We start from the raw sequence: 17401 nt of genomic DNA on the forward strand, positions 1-17401 counted from the left end.
AGAGGCCGCCGCTGATTTGATCTGGAACTCCCTTGGTGGATTTCAGAATTTAGGATGCAGCAGTCAAGGTTCAGGCCTCCCTGAATGACATTTTCCCGCCTCTCCTGAATAAACATAAATGTAAATTCACAGGGTGCCATAGTCTTGTGTGTCTTGGCTTTCTGACAGGCAAGAGGTGTTTTAGACTTGAAAAGCCCTAAGAGATGGAGCTATCTATCTCCTCCATCCCAGGTGAGCCGTGCAGGCCAGAGGAGCATTTGGCAGGAAAGCAGAGCCCAGGACTCTCTCTCCTGCCCTGGTGGCTGCACTGGGTTCCTGGGTCCACTCCCAGGGGCTTCAGCAACTTCATGGCCTGAGAACTGAGGTGAATGCGGAGCCGAGGTCACAGGAAACAAAGCGTGCCTTGCCCTGGGATGGGGTGGTGGGCTGTGCTGGGAGGGAAGGGGTCTGGGTCCCAGGACTCCAACCCTGCAAGCTTGAGCAAGGAGGAGGCTGTGTTTGCTGGGAAGAAACTCTTTTGATTGCATTTTGGGGAAAGGATGGAAAATGATGAAGTCTGTTCCCTAATTAGGACCCAGTGAGAGTCAATTACCAGAAACCACAACAGAGCAGGAGATCACGGAGGAAAGAAATGCATCTTCTTCAAGAGCCTCCCAGCTTTGAGCAGGAGCGGGGGCAGGGAGAGAAGTAGCATCCCTTAAGCCAAATCACAGGCCCTTTCGAAGCTTGCTGTATGGTCTGGGGGTGGGCCGGGGCACAGAGCGGGGAATAATTCAGAGAGCAAATGGAGAAGCACCGTTTCTGGTGCTGATGAGGCCCGTGTCTTGCTGGATTCAGAGCTGCTCCCTGGCTTCCTGGGAGAAGACACAAGCAATGAGTCAGGCAGACAAGGCAGTGTAAGCACAAAGCCCGCTCTGTCTCCCAGGGCACTTATATTAGTTATCTCTCGCTGGGTAACAAGTAGCCCAAAGCTCAGCTGCCTAGCAAGCAGGTGATTATTTCATCTCACAGGGTCTGAAGGGCAGGAGCTTGGAAGTTAAGTGATAGGGTTTTCTGGCTAAGAGTCTCCTGAGGTTTCAGATAAGCTGTCTTTTAGGGCTGTAGACTTCTGTCTTCATGAGAGTTTTATTGCTATGCAGAGACACCATGACCAAGACAACTCTTTTTTTTTTTTTTTTTTTTTTTTTTTTCTCTCGAGACAGGGTTTCTCTGTAGCTTTGAAGCCTGTCCTGGAACTTGCTCTGTACACCAAGCTGGCCTTGAACTCATAGAGATTCGCCTGTCTCTGCCTCCCTGAGGGCTTGGATTAAAGGTGTACACCACTGTAGCAGGAATCTTAAAAGTTCTTATTAATAAAATCAAACCTGAGGCCAATTATTGGGGTGAATGCTGGAAGATCAGAGAAGTAGTACAAGCCACAGCTACCTCACCTCACCAATTCCTCAGCTGATCCTGTTTCCTCAGACTGGAATCTTCTGAGTCCTCATCCAGCATGAATCTCAGCTGAACTGCTGCTAAAAGCCTAAAAGCTTAACCAGCCAAATGCTGCTAGTTTCTGGTCTTCGTGCCTTATATATCTTTCTGCCTTCTGCCATTACTCCCTGGGATTAAAGTCTCACTTCTTGGGATTAAAGGCATGTGTCACCATGCCTGGCTGTTTCCAATGTGGCCTTGAACTCACAGAGATCCAGAGGGATTTCTGCCTCTGGGATGCTAGGATTAAAGGTGTGGGCTACCACTGCCTATCCTCTATGTTTAATATTGTGCCTGTCCTGTTCTCTGACCCCAGATAAGTTTATTAGCATGCACAATATTTCGGGGAACACAGTACCACCACACACCACCATTGCCCAGCTCCAAGACAACTCTTGGAAACATTTAACTGGGGCTGGCTTCCCATTCAGAGGTTCAGCCCATTCTCGTCACGGTGGGGCATGGCAGTGTGCAGGCGACGTGCTGGAGAGGGAGCTGAGTGCTACATCCAATTCGGCAGGCAGCAGGAAGAGAGAGAGACACTGGACCTGGCTTGAGCATCTGAAACCGCAAAGTCCACCCTGGGTGACACACTTCCTCCAACAAGGCCACACCTCATAACAGTGCCACTCCCTGTGAGTCTCTGGGGGCCACATACATTCAAACCGCCACAGCCAGCTGAAGGCTTGACCTGGACTAAGGAGTCTGTCTGCTCCTAAAACTGACATGGCATTATAGCATAAGCCAAACAGCCTTGAACTTTTCCCAGAGTTTTAGGACAAAAGCCCCTTCTCTGGCAGCCCCATGGACTAGGGTGGGCCCCATCCCAGTGCCAGTTAGAGACGCAGACAATGAAGAGGCAGAGAAGGGAGATAATCCATGTGCACCCTGGAAAGAGGGACAGATGATGGAGCCCGGTGACCCGTAGTCCAGCTTCAGAGAACCGGCATGAGCTTCAGGTGTGAGCAGAGGGAGATCTGGAGCAGAGGGAAGAGCAAGAGGAAGCTTGTAGAATTAACCAGTCCTAGTCGGGTCTCGTCTGGCTGGGTGCTCCCAGGTTCTGGATGCCATTCAAAGAATTGCAAAAGCATACGAACAAGGGACCAGAAGTTTCCTTTAAAAGAGATTGTGCAATACGTCCTGCAGGGGAGCAGCAGGCTACTTCTGGGGTCTCTCTCCCCCTTTTCTTTGTTTGGTTTTTCAAGATAGGGTTTCTCTGTGTAGCCCTGGCTGTCCTGGAACTCAAAAAGTAGACCAGGCTGGACTTGAACTCACAGAAATCAGACTACCTCTGTCTCTTGAGCGCTGGGATTACAGTTGTACACCATCACACCTGGCTCAAGCTCGAATATTTTTTATACTCAATTGCTTCAGAGTCCAGACTACAAATAAGTCAATGGCCAGTCATTTAGAGACCTCTTGCTTCGCATATCCCATATATTAGTTGTTTTTCTAACTGTTGGGACGAAGTATCCGACAAAAAAGCTAAAGAAAGGAAGGCTTGTTCAGACTCAAAGTTTGAGTTCAGACTCAAAGTGCAGCCTGGTGGGGAAGGCGTGGTTCAGGAGATTGAGACAGCTGGTCACTTTGCATCCACAGTCAGAGAGATGGTGCTGATTCTTCCCTTTATTCATGAGTCTCCCCCACACACACACACACACACCATCCAGAGATAGTGCTACTCACATCAGGCTGGGTCTTCCCTGCCTTATCAGTCCTGTCTGGAAATGCCTTTCTAGACACACATAGAGGTGTATTCCCATGATGATTCTACGTCCAGCCCAGCAGCAGGGAAGATCAGCAGTCTCAGTCTATTGCCTAGCATTGTACAGATAGATAGTCACAGATACAGTGGATACCTGAGTGCTATCATAGGCCCCAAGCCACGGCTGCCTTTTCTCTCTGACCCAAGACACCACCTTATGCCGGTGAGGAACATCACCTGGCCATCTGAAGATCCCCTGTCCCTGAATATGGTCTCTGGCCTGGAGTCGTGCCCAGGGCATAGTCCTCTGAGAAGCTAGCCTGTTTAGCATCCACTGTGTGCTACTGCCGCCTCCTGGTCATGTCCTGAATTTACCTCACAGAGTTGGCTTGGCTCTCAGTTTCTCCCAGGAGTTTCTGAGGCTCCTCAGAAAGAGCAGCCTGCTTCCCCGAGTGAAAAGTCCAGAGAGTGTGGCCATGATAGAGGTTGCCGTTCTGGAGCGTGCAAAGGAAAGGGTATAGTCTGTATAGTCTAGTCACACACACACAACTCCACTTCCAGTTTCTATTAGAAATGAGTCGATCAGCCCAGACTCAAAGAGGTGATTTAGGTTTTATCTCCTCAAAGAATATCAAATAATTTAGATGTGTGTGTCATCAGGGATTGAGCCCAAAGCCTTTCACAGGCGAAGGGCACTCACCACCACCACCACCGAGCCCCACCCCTACCCCAACACTTCTTTTCATTTTTTGTTATTGTTTATTTTTGTTTTCTTGAGACAGAGTCTCACTGTATAGCCCTAGCTGACCTGGAACTCGCTATTTAGACCCAGCTGTCCTTGAACTCATAGAGATCTGCCTGCCTCTGTTTCTCCAGGGCTGGGATTAAAGGTGTTATTACCAGAGTTTGCAATCCTCTTTCAATACTGATTACATATAATTTATTTCTTTGGTATGGGTGCGCATGTGGGAGTCAGAGGGCAACTAGTGTGTGTGTGGGGGGTCCTGCTCTCTCCTTCCACCACGGAGGTCCCGGGGATTGTACGTAGGTGGTCAGGTGTGGCAACAGGTTCTTTTACCCACTGGGCCGTCTCTCTGTGCCCCAACACATTTCCTCAGAGTCCCACAGGACCTCCCCTTTCACCTCACCCCTGCTCCCCTGAGCAGAGCAGGTGAGGAGACTCAGCATAGATGGGAAGCCTCGTCTCTGCACAGCATTGTGGGCTCGGCTTCTCTCCCACCGCTGTCCAGGTGGGTCCATCAGAGACTCATGCATCAAGCTGACAAAGGAGTTTCTGCTTGTAGCTTTAGAGCAGCCAGGCTGGTGACTGTGGGAAAATGTCAACTCCTCTCCCTCCATACATCCTTGTCCTCTTCTCTAGAATGTTAAAGGCTTACTAGTCATGGTTGATACAGATAGAAAATGCAAAGAACTTACCTCATTCACTAGTGAGGAACCCCTAGGATATTACCATCATTTTGAAAGCAACCCTCAAGTTTATTTTCAGGTAAGGAATGTCAAAACAAATTTACAAATGGATGTACAACTAGAAGAACTAGAGAGATGGCTCAGGGGTTAAGAGCACTGACTGCTCTTACAGAGGACCAGGTTCGATTCCCAGCACCCACATGGCAGCTTGCCACTGTCTGTAACTTCAGTCCCAGGGTATCTAATACCCTCTTCTGGCTCCTGAGGGCACTGCATACATGTGGTGCACATACATGCAGACAGACAGACATGCAATACACAAAGCAAAATAATCCAAAAAAATGTTTTTAAATACTTTATGGTCATTGACCTCTGACCCACTGTGACTCCAGCATTCCCTGATCCTAAGTCCCATAGAATTGAAGAGAAAACTGAGGCTCAGTTTATGGTGGTGACAAACTGGAGTCCTGTCCTTCCTCTTGCCTCGTTAGGAAGCCTCTGCCTCTCCCGTTCCTTCGGCTCAACCTGGGAACTAAAGAATGAGGGATCGGAGCCATTAAGACAACTGGCTGCTCTTGTAGGGGACCCTGGGTTCTCTTCCCTGCACCCACATGGTGACTCACAACGTCTGCAACTCCAGTTCCAGGGATCCAACTCCCTCTTCTGGCCTCTGCGGGCTGCAGGCATGCATATGATGCAAAAATGCATCCATGCAGGCCAAACACACATACACATAAAATAAAGAATGAGAGAGTTCCCTCTGTCCTCTCTGGACACCAGAGAGACACCTTTTAAGGAGAAGTAAGTTTCCGAACTCCTTTTGCTGGGGCCAGAAGACTCTCGCCTACAGAGACTGAAGGAGTTAATGGACAGTGCTGAGAACCAACCTAATTACCACTTCCCTCCTGTTAATAAGGCCTTTAGTGTGAACACACTCAGAATAAAAAGGGCAGAAAAGCCATTATCTTGAAATGCCTGGGCTCCTACCTGGGCCAAGCCCTGGGAAGTCATTATGGGTAATGATGGGCTATTAAATGTTCTCACTTAGCTGCATAACCAACCAACTGACTAGCAGCCTGAAGGAGAGGGCAGCTCTCCCACCCCCCAGGCCAGGAAACCCAGGGCAGCTTTCTATGTTCAATTCCCTTAGCCTGGGCTTTGCTCCCGCTCACTGGCCCCTGCGCACATTTCAGCGACTAGGTCCCCCAAGTTTCCTTCTGTTGTGGGGCACTCCAGAAGCCTCAGCGGCTGTCCTGATTCTCCATTTGACTGGAAGACAGCTTCACTCACTGGTAGAGCTGAGGGCCTGTGGGGATGAGGAGGGGGACACACTGGGCCCCTGAACTGTGGAGGGGGGAAGGAGGAGGAAACATGACGTAGGCAAGGTCGTGAAGCATGGCTGGTGTGGGTCTACATGCAGTGGGGGACCGGCAGGTGGGAGAAGCTCTGAAGCTTTTGCAACCCTCTGGATACTTAGCGTCATAAACTCTCAGATCCTGCACGGGGTAAGAGATGAGAGGCTCGGTCAGGACTCCGGTTCTGTGAGACATCCACCCCGCACTCCAGCCACCTCTGTGGGGGATTAAATATGGTCACCAAGTCCCTCCCATGCTTCCCCTTAGAGCTAGGGTCTATTTCCTCAACCTTCCTGTCCATCTGGCTCTCGGGACTTCTTAGAGCAGTGGAATGTAGCAGAAGGGATACTGTGTGAGTCCCAGGTGATGGGGTTCGGGGACATGCCACCCTGGACAGGGAATCTTGTCTTACTGTTTTAAGCTGACAGAACCAGTAACAGGTTCTAGAACCTTCTTCCTCTGTCCTTCTCCCCTGCAGCAGGTCATAAAACATAGACAGGATCTTCCTTCCTTCCTTCCTTCCTTCCTTCCTTCCTTCCTTCCTTCCTTCCTTCCTTTCTTTCTTTCTTTCTTTCTTTCTCTCTCTCTCTTTCTCTCTCTCTCTCTCTCTCTCTCTCTCTCTCTCTCTCTCTCTCTCTCCCTCCCTCCCCTCTCTCTCTCCCCCTCTCTTTCTTTTTTGTTTTGGTTTTTTGAGACAGGGTTTCTCTGTGTAGCCTTGGCTGTTCTGGAACTCGCTCTGTAGTCCAGGCTGGCCTCGAATTCAGAGATCCGCCTGATTCTGCCTCCCAAGTGCTCCACCACCACTAGCCAGGACTTCTTGTCCCTTGAAGCCACCATCAGAATCTCATGTGAGAAGAAAGGAACAAACACCCTTACCTCTGAAGAGAAAGGAATGGGAGAAGTTTCCAGATGTTATCATCAGGGCAGATGTTCTTTGTTCTCCCTTACTTCCTCACCATCATCTACAAGCCTTCCATTAAAACACTCAGGCCTAGCCGGGCAGTGGTGATGTACACAAGAGGCAGAGGCAGATGGATCGATGTGAGTTCAAGGCCAGCCTGGTCTACAGAATAAAGTCCAGGACAGTCAGGGCTACACAGAAAACACTGTCTCAAAACAAAAACAAAACCACTCAGGCTTACCAGTTGGGAGGTTCTTTATTTACATATGAGGCCTCTCATGTCACTCGGAACTTCATTAAATAAATTTGTGTGTTTTTCTTTGGCTACTGGGACCTTGGCTGTGAGCCTCAGCAGGATGGGGAAAGCTGTCTTCCCTCCTTACACAGAACCAATCCCTCAGATAGTTCCCACACTCACCACCCATCCATCAAGACCACAGCTCCTCAGACATGACGTATCGCCATGCCAATCAGCTCCATCTGGACGGGCTGAGGTCAGCCTTCCAAACCTCCAGCTGTGCAGTGTGTGCCGTGGGGGCCTATTGCTTCATCATTCCAGCTGTGCTCAGCCAAAATTCCCTTTGTGGTCTCAGAAGATTGGGAACATCTTTAATTTCACAAGGACTAGGGGAGACAGTTTATACTGTCCCAGTCAGGTCCATGACCTCATGAACCCTGCCCAGGTCCAGTGCCAGCTTTGAGTGGGAACTTAGGGATCTGAGACCCTGAGAGAGGCCGCTAGCTACTCTCTCATATTCCCGTATGGCAGAGCCCTTACCTTCTGTGAGGAGAGCATCATTTTGTGCTTTTTCCTGGAACAGTTGTTTTGTGCTGTACATCTGACCCGTGTAAAAATAGGATGAAATCTGAGCTCACCGCTAAATTGGACTAAAGCCCTCGTGGCGATTTAGACTGAAACGCCTTTATAGCTCTGAATATTTCATGATAGTTGAGTTCAGAGTAGAATAACCAGCATTACTTATTAATGGCTGGTGGGTCACCCATCACAGGTATTAATGTAGTGTGCTGCACAGTGTCAGCTGGGGGACATTAGCTTCAAGGGTCAAATGTAATGTGACAAAATGTAGTGATCTCACTCAGGCTTTTGACAAACCTTCCAGACACTCATCGTGAGCCTTCTGCTCACCATTGGGTAAGGGAGGGAAAGCATGGCCGTGGTCCAGGCCCAATAAGATGCAGCGTTCCCGAGCAGAGACAGTACAGTAGCTCTCTCAGGTCAGCATTCTGACACAGGGAGGTAATTAACATCGAGGGAGAAGAGCTTTTTCTGTTTGGTTGTTTGTTTGTTTTGTTTTGTTTTGTTTTTCTGCTCCCGGTTTTGAAGATTTCGGTCCATGAACAATTGGCTCCATTGCTTTGGCCTGTGATAACCCGGCAGGGGATGGCAGAGGCAGGAGCAAAATCAGTCACATGACAAAGCCAGGAAACAGGAAGAGGAAGGCTCCCTTCAAGGGCATGCCCTGCTACCCCTCCTCCCCCCCAATGACCCAAGCCTTCTACCAGGCCGGAGCATCGCTCAGTGCTCAGCATCACAACCCTCAAGGTTGGGATTTGAACACATGAAGCTTTTGAGGACCCTTCCTCAGACCATAGTACCACCGGTATCCATGACTCTGTCTGTATTTTCATCTATGTGGCCAACTGTGGTCTGTACGATACAACATGGAAAAGGGCTGGAGAGATGGTTCCCAGGACCCAACCATTTGTAATTCCAGTTCCAGGGGATCTAATGCCCTCTTCTGGCCCCCACAGGCACCTGCATGCATGTGGCGCTCATATAAATAAGTGAGCACCCACACATACACATACATAAAAATTAAATTCAAAATGTTTTAAAGCTATGGAGAGAGAATTCATCTAACCTTTATTATAGTATATGGCTTTAATTTTTTTTATCTTTTGGTACATTTATTTTCTTGTGTATGTACAAGTGTGGGCAAGTGTGTCATGGCACGCAGAGATCAGAGGACAACTTGTGGAAATGGGGGTCTCTCCTTCAACCAGGTGGGACCTGGGGACCAAGCTCAGGTCTTCAGTCTTGGTGACAAACACCTGTACTTGCTGAACTATGTCAGTGTCTCAGTTGTTCTGTTTCATTATGAGCCACTGTTGATCACCTAACTGAGCCTAGATTATAAATTAAATTGTACAGAGATAGGGAAAACAAACAAACAAAACCCAGCCTACACAGGTTTGCTGCGTCAGGCCTCTGTTGGGAATCTTGGACTATGTGCCCGGCAGGCAGGAGAGCCGCGGTTCTGTCTAGGTTTGGCTTGGGACTCAGTGTGAAGCGCTTCAACAATGGGTGGAAAGGAAATAAACAGGCTTAGCTGTCTTAGCAGGGATTTACGGTGACCCGAGAGAGAAACTCGCTGGCCTAAGCAGCTCTCCCAGGTCTTGCTGGAATGCTATTTTCACCCTCTTGAGTCCCTTCCCTTGTCAGACCAATCAGCAAGCCGGGCTCTGTGCAGGAATTCAACCACCCAAGGAACTCTGGGTATTCTGAGCAGAAACGATTCTGATTCCATAGAGGAAATTCAAAACTACTGGAGGGGCCCAAGGAGTGAGCGAATTCCTCAGACCCTGTTCAACTGACCTGCCTCTGAGGCTACCAATACAATTATCAGCCCAAACTTGACCTTTTTTTTTGTTTTGTTTTGTTTTGTTTTGTTTGTTTGTTTTTGTTGTTGTTTTGTTTTTCGAGACAGGGTTTCTCTGTGTAGCTTTGCGCTTTTCCTGGATCTCTCTCTGTAGACCAGGCTGGCCTTGAACTCACAGAGATCCGCCTGGCTCTGCCTCCCAAGTGCTGGGATTAAAGGCGTGAGCCACCACCTCCCGGCCTAAACTTGACCTTTCTGTAGTTGGCTGGTGTATTAATGTGTTAGGCAATTGGTAAAAATCTATTCAGAGGAGCTGGGAGTGGTGATGGACCAATACTAGGAAAGCTGAGGCGGGGGATTAGAGCCAAGGCCAGCACAGGCTGCCTAAGACCTAGTTTTAACACCCCTCCTCCCAATAAACCTACTCAGAGAATCACATAATAGGATGCCTATTTTATTTTGCGCCAGTTTTTGGAGAAACTCGGTTTTTCAATCCTACTTGGTATTAACTTGAGGTGTTGCTGTTTACTGGAACATGACCATTCTACCATGACTCCATCAGGTTTTTTTTTTCTTTTTTTTGGTTTTTTTGAGACAGGGTTTCTCTGTGTAGTTTTGGTGCCTGTCCTGGAACTCACTTTGTAGACCAGGCTGGCCTCGAACTCACAGAGATCCACCTGCCTCTGCCTCCCGAGTGCTGGGATTAAAGGCGTGCGCCACCACCGCCCGGCTCCATCTGATTTTTTTTATTAAGTGCTTTTAAAAAGTGAGTCATTACTGTTGCTGTTGTTTTTGTTTATGTGTTGGAGATGGGGATCTCATGTAGCTCAGGCTGACCCTGAATTTCTGCTCTTTCTGTCTTAGCCTCCTATGTGCTGAGATGATACGTGTGTGCTACCATAGGTACCTAGCTGTGTTAGCTGGAATTTTGAGACATGGTCTTACTATGTAGCCCAGGTTGGCTCCCAGCCTGCCATCTTTCTGCCCCAGCCTCCCTGGTGCTGGGATTGAATGTGTGCTCTCCCATGGCCTGATCCTCTTCATTCTTGAAGACATTTTTGCGGGATGTAAAACTTGGGGCGGGGGAGTGGAAGTTCTTTTCTTTTGGCACCTGAAATTGTTTTTGGTGAGCGCTGCTTTTGTTCAAATAGTTTTTCTCTGGTAGATCCTGCTCTTTCTCTCCTGCTATGATGTGTCTTGGTATAGAATTGGCGGGGGATTGTCATATTTGGGGGTTACTTGGTTTCTTAAAGTTATAGGTTTATGTCTATTGCCATGTTTAGAAAGTATTAGACACTGTTTCTTTCTTTTTCTTTAATTTTGTTTTATTTTTTCAAGGCAGGGTTTCTCTGTGTAGCCTTGGCTGGCCTGGAACTCACAGAGATCTGCCTACTTCTCCCTCCTGAGTGCTGGGATTAAAGGCGTGGCCACCACAGCTTGGTCACTGTTTCTATAAGCCCCTTTCCAGCTGTGCTTTCTTTCCTGATCCATCCAGAAGTCTGTTTCTCTTGGTCTTTCCCTGGTCCCTCTGTCTGGCTGTTGAATTCACCCACTGAAGTGTGTGTGTGTGTGTGTGTGTGTGTGTGTGTGTGTGTGTGTGTGTGTGTGTGTTTGTTCTAAAATTTTTCCATCTGGCTCTTCTTTGTTTTAACCATGCCCGTGATTGCTCACTAAAGCCCTGATATGATGGCCGCTGATGAATGCATTGCTTACCATGCATCAGATTTGATTCCCAGCAATGCAAAACCCCAAATCGAAACAAAACTTTTGCCAGACAGTTCTAGCATCTATGTCATCTCCATTTAAGTTTTGGCAATCACCTTGTCCGCGGAGGCATCAAGAAGATGCACAGCAGCATCGCCACCACCCACCCATACACCTTCGGGATCTCCACCAGCAAAGGCCAGCTCAGAGTTAAAATCTCCCTAGGAATTTTATGCTGGGAGAAGGAAAATGTGGGAGCCCTGGCATGGGCTACAGGAGCAACCTTGCCTCCCAGGAGGCCATTTTCACACGGTTCTGACAACTCAGGACCACCACCTTGCAGGAGATACTGGAGTGAAGACCAGGATGGGTGGGTCAGCGGTGGACGAGGGCACCCCAGCCCAGGACTGTGTAGTTATGACGGCTCTTGCTCCTGTTTAAAACTAAACCTCACGCCAGCACCCTGAAGATGGATCCCCTTTGCTTGTTCCTCTTCCCCATATGGCCACAGTGGCTCAAACTCTGTCTGCTTCTCCTCCAGCTGGAATATTGAGCACGGGCCAAGCCTGGCTTGTTGCAGATGCCTGCACTGAGGCCGGTACCCTAGCAACTCTGCTCACAGTCTCATCCGTGACTTTCTAAGTCACATTGTTCCGTGGATGTAGTCTCTAACAAGATTTAAAGATTAAGCAAAGCTTAAACGTGAAGTAGAGTTTCAAAGTAAAGTAAAAACATGTGAGTCAGGTGACTTATCTCTAAGGAAGTTCCGCCAGCAAATGAGGGAAGGGGGCTTTTATGAGCCCCATTGTTTAGATTTTAGGGATGAAAGAGGGTGCAAGTCCCAACTGCAAACACTGTGGCCAAATAAGCTTAGATCGCTTGTCTTAACTTTCTTGTTTACGATGGCTCTAGGAACACTATCTCTGGCCGCAACTTGAATTGTATCAGCTGTGTTGAAGTTTCTGACTCTCAGACAACAGGAAACTAGATCCCAGGGTTAGGGGCCTCTTTCCTGTCCCAAATCCTCCCTTTCTTACCTATCTTGTCTCAATCTTTTCTCACTCACGTGGAGGTTTTCCTAGATCTTGGTGCAAGTGATTTTTTTTTAAAAATATTTATTTTAAAGCTTGTCCCTGGTGAACTATTTCAAGTTTATTTATGCAAGGTTGTAACACGTGTTTAGTGCTCACACCAAGAGCCCCTCCAAGTGCCCACACTGAGATGCTGGAGTTTAATTCCTGTGCCCAGTGAGGTCACAGCAACGTACATTAAACTGGTAAGTTGTTTGTGTTAGTTGAGTGCACTGTGTAGCAGGCTCTGGAAACTGGGCTGCCTTACTCCCCATTTCAGACCCAAGCATGTTTGTCTCAAAGTGTCTTCCAAGTCTGTGGCAGGGAGAGAGAACAACAAAGCAGCCCAATAGCAAAAATGTCACATCCTTAAAAATCGGAAGGCAAGTCAGTGCTAACAGAGGTCACTATTCTTTTTTTTTTCCCAGAGCTGAGGACCGAACCCAGGGCCTTGCGCTTGCTAGACAAGCACTTTACCATTGAGCTAAATCCCCAATCCGGAGGTCACTATTCTTTATTGATGATATGAAAGTGACCTAGAGTGGGAAAGAACAGCCAGAAGCAACTCCAGCTGACTGCCTCGACTTCCCCAATAGGTTCCTGCAGCATGTCCTGAGCACCTGAGTCAATGATGTCATTCTGTCTGTCTATCACCTGTCCCTTACTAGGTATATTTTACTTTGCATTGTGGTATACTTAATAAGCTTATGCAAAAGCAAAACTATAAATCCTGTAGATCATTCTCTGGGCTTTGTAGAACAGTCACACTGAATGAGACCTCGGTTTTTCTTTTAGCCGGGCCCGCTTGGCTACTGGTATTGAAACAGAGACCCGAGAACAATGGACCCTAAAGATTTCAACTTGCCCTGGAAATCCCAAGCCGGAAGAGCAAAGAGCCCCAAGCCTTGGCTCAGGGATTGGAGTTGATCTCTCAGGAAGAGATTCACAGTTCTGACACCTTGCTCATAGTCAACGCTATGGTTTCTGGGCTTTGGATTCAACTTTTGCTAAAACAGTCCAATTAGGAGAGGCAGGGAGAAATCAGGAACCCCTCTCATTTTGGTTAAGCCCAAAGAGAAAGAACTTCATCTTCCTTTAGCAATTTCTGTTTCCTAATTTCTTATGAATATGGGGAAACTGAGGCAGGTTTGTGAATGTAAGTGCTCAGCAACAATGTAAGTGGTTTTCGATAGAAATGTGGACTTTAGGGTACAATGTTCTCTAACTCTCCAGTTGCAGAAGCCTCCTGAGACATTGTCATAGTTGGGGGGAGGAGGGTGGCACTTTGATATTGTCCAAGGCCAGCTTCCCTAGCCAGTCTCTGCTGACACTCACAGCTAGGAAGAAAGGATTCAGGGTCCTTCCTAGACACCTGCTGAGTTTCATCATGTGCTCCTCACATGGCCTGGCCACCATCACCATTGGGGGAGTTCTAACTCACCATCAGTGTCCATGGCCTCTACCATTAGCAAGAAGGGGAGGTCGCTTCCCTTTCTCCTGGTAGGGTGAATAGAGTCCAGCTTTTCCAGGTCGGACTGTGTGGGGCAGGGACGTGAGTTCCGCACTGCCCAGGGTGGGTGTCCCCTCCCCCCACTTGGCCGTTCTCTGAGAGTGCCCTCAAAGGGAGGTGTGGCTGCCTTCTCATATCCCAGCAGAGCTGGAAGTTTGGGCCTCCTGGCATTGTGGATGAAGCTAGGCTGGCAAGATTGCTCAGTGCGTCAAAGTGCTCGCCACCCAGCTGGTGACCCGAGTTCTGTCCCTGGGACACACGTGGTGGGAGGAGAGAAGGTAACTGACTCTGACTTCCACACTCATGCTCGGCACATGCACACTCACCCCCACACATTACCCCCCCCCCCCCCCCGTAAGTGAGTAATAAATAACGTATAAGGCAGAAAGAAGGGAAGCAGGTGGCTTACTGCTGTCTCTCAGGCCCTGGGGCCACAGCAGGTGTGCTTTCCTCTCGCCACCTGTCTGGGTCCTCCTGCGTTTGCTCTGTTGCACTGCCTAGAGTTGATAGCTGTAATTAGAAACAGGGGTTGGCATTGCTGAATCGTTTGTGAAATTGATGACTTTTTTATTTGGTTTAGATTTTTGTTTGTTTTTCGAGACAGGGTTTCTCTGTGTAGCTAGCTCTGGCTGTCCTGGAACTCACTCTGTAGACCTCGCTGACCTCAAATTCACAGAGATCCGCCTGCCTCTGCCTCCCGAGTGCTGGGATTAAAGGCATGTGCCACCATGCCAGGCTTGTTTAGATATTTTTGAAACAGGGTCTCATATAGCTTAGGCTGGCTTTGAACTCCCCACTCTCCCACCTCCCAAGTCCCCCGCCCGTGCCCCCCCCCCCAGACTGGATTTCTCTGTGTAGCCCTGGCTATCCTGGAACTCACTTTGTAGACTAGGCTGGCCTCGAACTCACAGAGATCAGCCTGCCTCTGCCTCCTGAGTGCTGGGATTAAAGGCTTGCACCACCATGCCCAGCTAAAAATAAACAAAACTAAAAAAAAAAATTAGTGTCATGGAATATTACTTTAAGTATGTAAAGGTGTGTTACATTTGCTTATGCTGCACTTGTTTCATTATGTAAAGGTGTGTTGCTTTTGTTTGTTGTCTCACCTCGCCTGCCTAAGGCACCAGATTGGTCTAGTAAAAAGCTGAATGGCCAATAGCTAGGAGTAGAGGGATAGGCGGGGTTGGCAGGCAGAGAGAATGAGTAGGAGGAGAAATCTAGGCTCAGGAGAAGACAGAGGCGAGAACAAGGGAGAGAGAGAGAGGGAGTTGCCCGGCAGCTGCCAACCAGCCAGACACAGGGTAGGACGTACAGAATGAAAGAAAGGTAAAAAGCCCCGAGGCAAACAAGTAGACGAATAGAAACACGTTAAATTAACTTATAAGGGCTGGAGAGATGGCTCAGAGGTTAAGAGCACTGCTTGCTCTTCCAGAGGTCCTGAGTTCAATTTCCAGCAACGACATGGTGGCTCATAGCCATCTATAATGAGATCTGGTGCCCTCTTCTGGCATGCAGTCAAGAACACTGTAAACATAGTAAATAAATCTTTTTTAAAAAATAATTTATTTTTATTTTATATGCATGTATGTCTGAGTGAGGATCTCAGATCTTGGAATTACAGTTAGCTGCCATGTGGGTCCTCGGAATCGAACCCAGCTCCTCTGCAAGAATAGTCAGTGCTCTTAACCACTGAGTCATCTCTCCAGTCCCCAATAAATAAATCTTTGTTTTGTTTTTTGTTTTTCGAGACAGGGTTTCTCTGTGTAGCTAGCCTTGGCTGTCCTGGAACTCCCTCTGTAGCCCAGTCTAGCCTCCAACTCACAGAGATCCACTTGCCTCTGCCTCCTGAGTGCTGAGATTAAAAGACGTGTGTCACCACCGCCTGGCTTAAATAAATCCTAAAAAAAAAAAAAAAAAAAAAAAAAAAAAAAAAAAAAAAAAAAAAATTGTACGAGCTAGTGGAACAAGCATAAGATAAGACTGAACATTCATAACTAGTAATAACTCTCCATGTCATAATTTGGGAGGTGGTTGGTGGCCCAAAAGAAAGCCGGCTAGAAATTAAACTGGTGGTGACAATACAGGGAAAAACTGTTTTGAAAAACTCCCATCCCCCTAAAAAAGTGTTAGTCTTGCTTTTGCTTCTTCTGTATTTATACCCAGAAGCGGAACTGCTGGATTACACAGCAATTCTTTTTTCCTCCCAAGCATCACTGTATAATTTTGCACAGTGACTGCAGCACTTTGCCTTCCAGCAGCAGTGTCCAAGGGTTCTAACTTCTCTGCAGCCAGCACTTGTTTTCTGTTCTGTTTATCTTGTCAGACCCAGAGCCATGGGCCTGGCAAGCTCTGTACCATGCCAAGTACATCCTCACCCTGGTACCAGCTCGTCTAGTGGATGTGAATCGGCTTTGATTTGCATTTGCCTGATGATTGCCAATTGGAGCAGCGTTCTGTGTCCACGCTGACACTATGTTTATCTTTGGAGAAATACCTACCCTGAACTTACTTTTAAATGTATTTGGCAACAATATACTAGAATTGGAAGGATAAAGAGAAGATTAGCATGGCCCCTGCGCAAGGATGACACACAAGGATGATATGCAAATTTGTGAAGCATTCCATATTAAAAAAAGAAAAAAGTATACAGAGACCAAAGTCAGTGGACCGTCAAACACAGGTAACCTGAGGCCATACCAGCAACTGTGTGTGCAGTTCATGCCTGTCTTCCGTTATAAGTAGGAACTAATTAAAAATCCATCCTCAGGCTGGAGAGATGGCTCAGAGGTTAAGAGCACTGACTGCTCTTTCAGAGGTCCTGAGTTCAATTCCCAGCAACCACATGGTGGCTCACAACCATCTGTAACGAGATCTGGTGCCCTCTTCTGGCCTGCAGTCATACATGCTGTATACATGATAAATAAATAAATCTTTAAAAAATAAAAAAATAAAAATAAACTAAAATAAAAACCCATCCTTGCTGGGCGGTGGTGGCGCACGCCTTTAATCCCAGCACTCGGGAGGCAGAGCCAGGCAGATCTCTGTGAGTTCGAGGACAGCCTGGTCTACAGAGTGAGATCTAGGACAGGCACTAAAACTACACAGAGAAACCCTGTCTTGAAAAAAAAAAAAAAAAAACCATCCTCTTCACTAAAACAGGTTCATTCCCTATAGGATGTGAAAAGTGTTCTTTTGCCAGGTGTGGTGGCTCGGCCTTGTAATACAGCCTGGGTTACACAGTAACTCCTGTCTCAAAGGAAAAAGGCCTGCTCTATAGAAAGAAACAGCTGTTTCCGGTTTCTCCTTTGAGACTAGAGCTATTTGCTTTGCAAAGTTGCAGCTGTTTTCAACGCAGGCGATTCCAAACTATTCAGAGTTCTAGAATCTCTGATGGGCCTTATCGCCTGCTACCAAGTCGACATGGGGACGGTTTTGTAGTTTTTAAATTTGACAATAAAAATATTTATTGCAGTTTCTGTCTCTCTGCGTGACAATGAAAGCCCGTTTTAATTGTTGGTGTTATAAAGACCGAGTTGCTAATAGATGCATACTAATGACTTTCCAGAAAGATCCTCCAATAATTAGAGTCTAATTAAATGCACATTTTAAAAAAAATGTTTGCAATTGTGAAGGT

General features: G+C 47.6%; 1 pseudogene; it reads left to right on the forward strand.

The window, feature by feature from the left end:
- Nucleotides 1–16283: 16283 nt before the first annotated feature.
- LOC121830588 (U6 spliceosomal RNA) lies at nucleotides 16284–16380 on the forward strand (annotated as a pseudogene).
- Nucleotides 16381–17401: the final 1021 nt, after the last annotated feature.

Source organism: Peromyscus maniculatus, chromosome 6 (genome assembly GCF_049852395.1).
Source record: "Peromyscus maniculatus bairdii isolate BWxNUB_F1_BW_parent chromosome 6, HU_Pman_BW_mat_3.1, whole genome shotgun sequence".
Taxonomy (NCBI): Eukaryota; Metazoa; Chordata; class Mammalia; order Rodentia; family Cricetidae; genus Peromyscus; species Peromyscus maniculatus.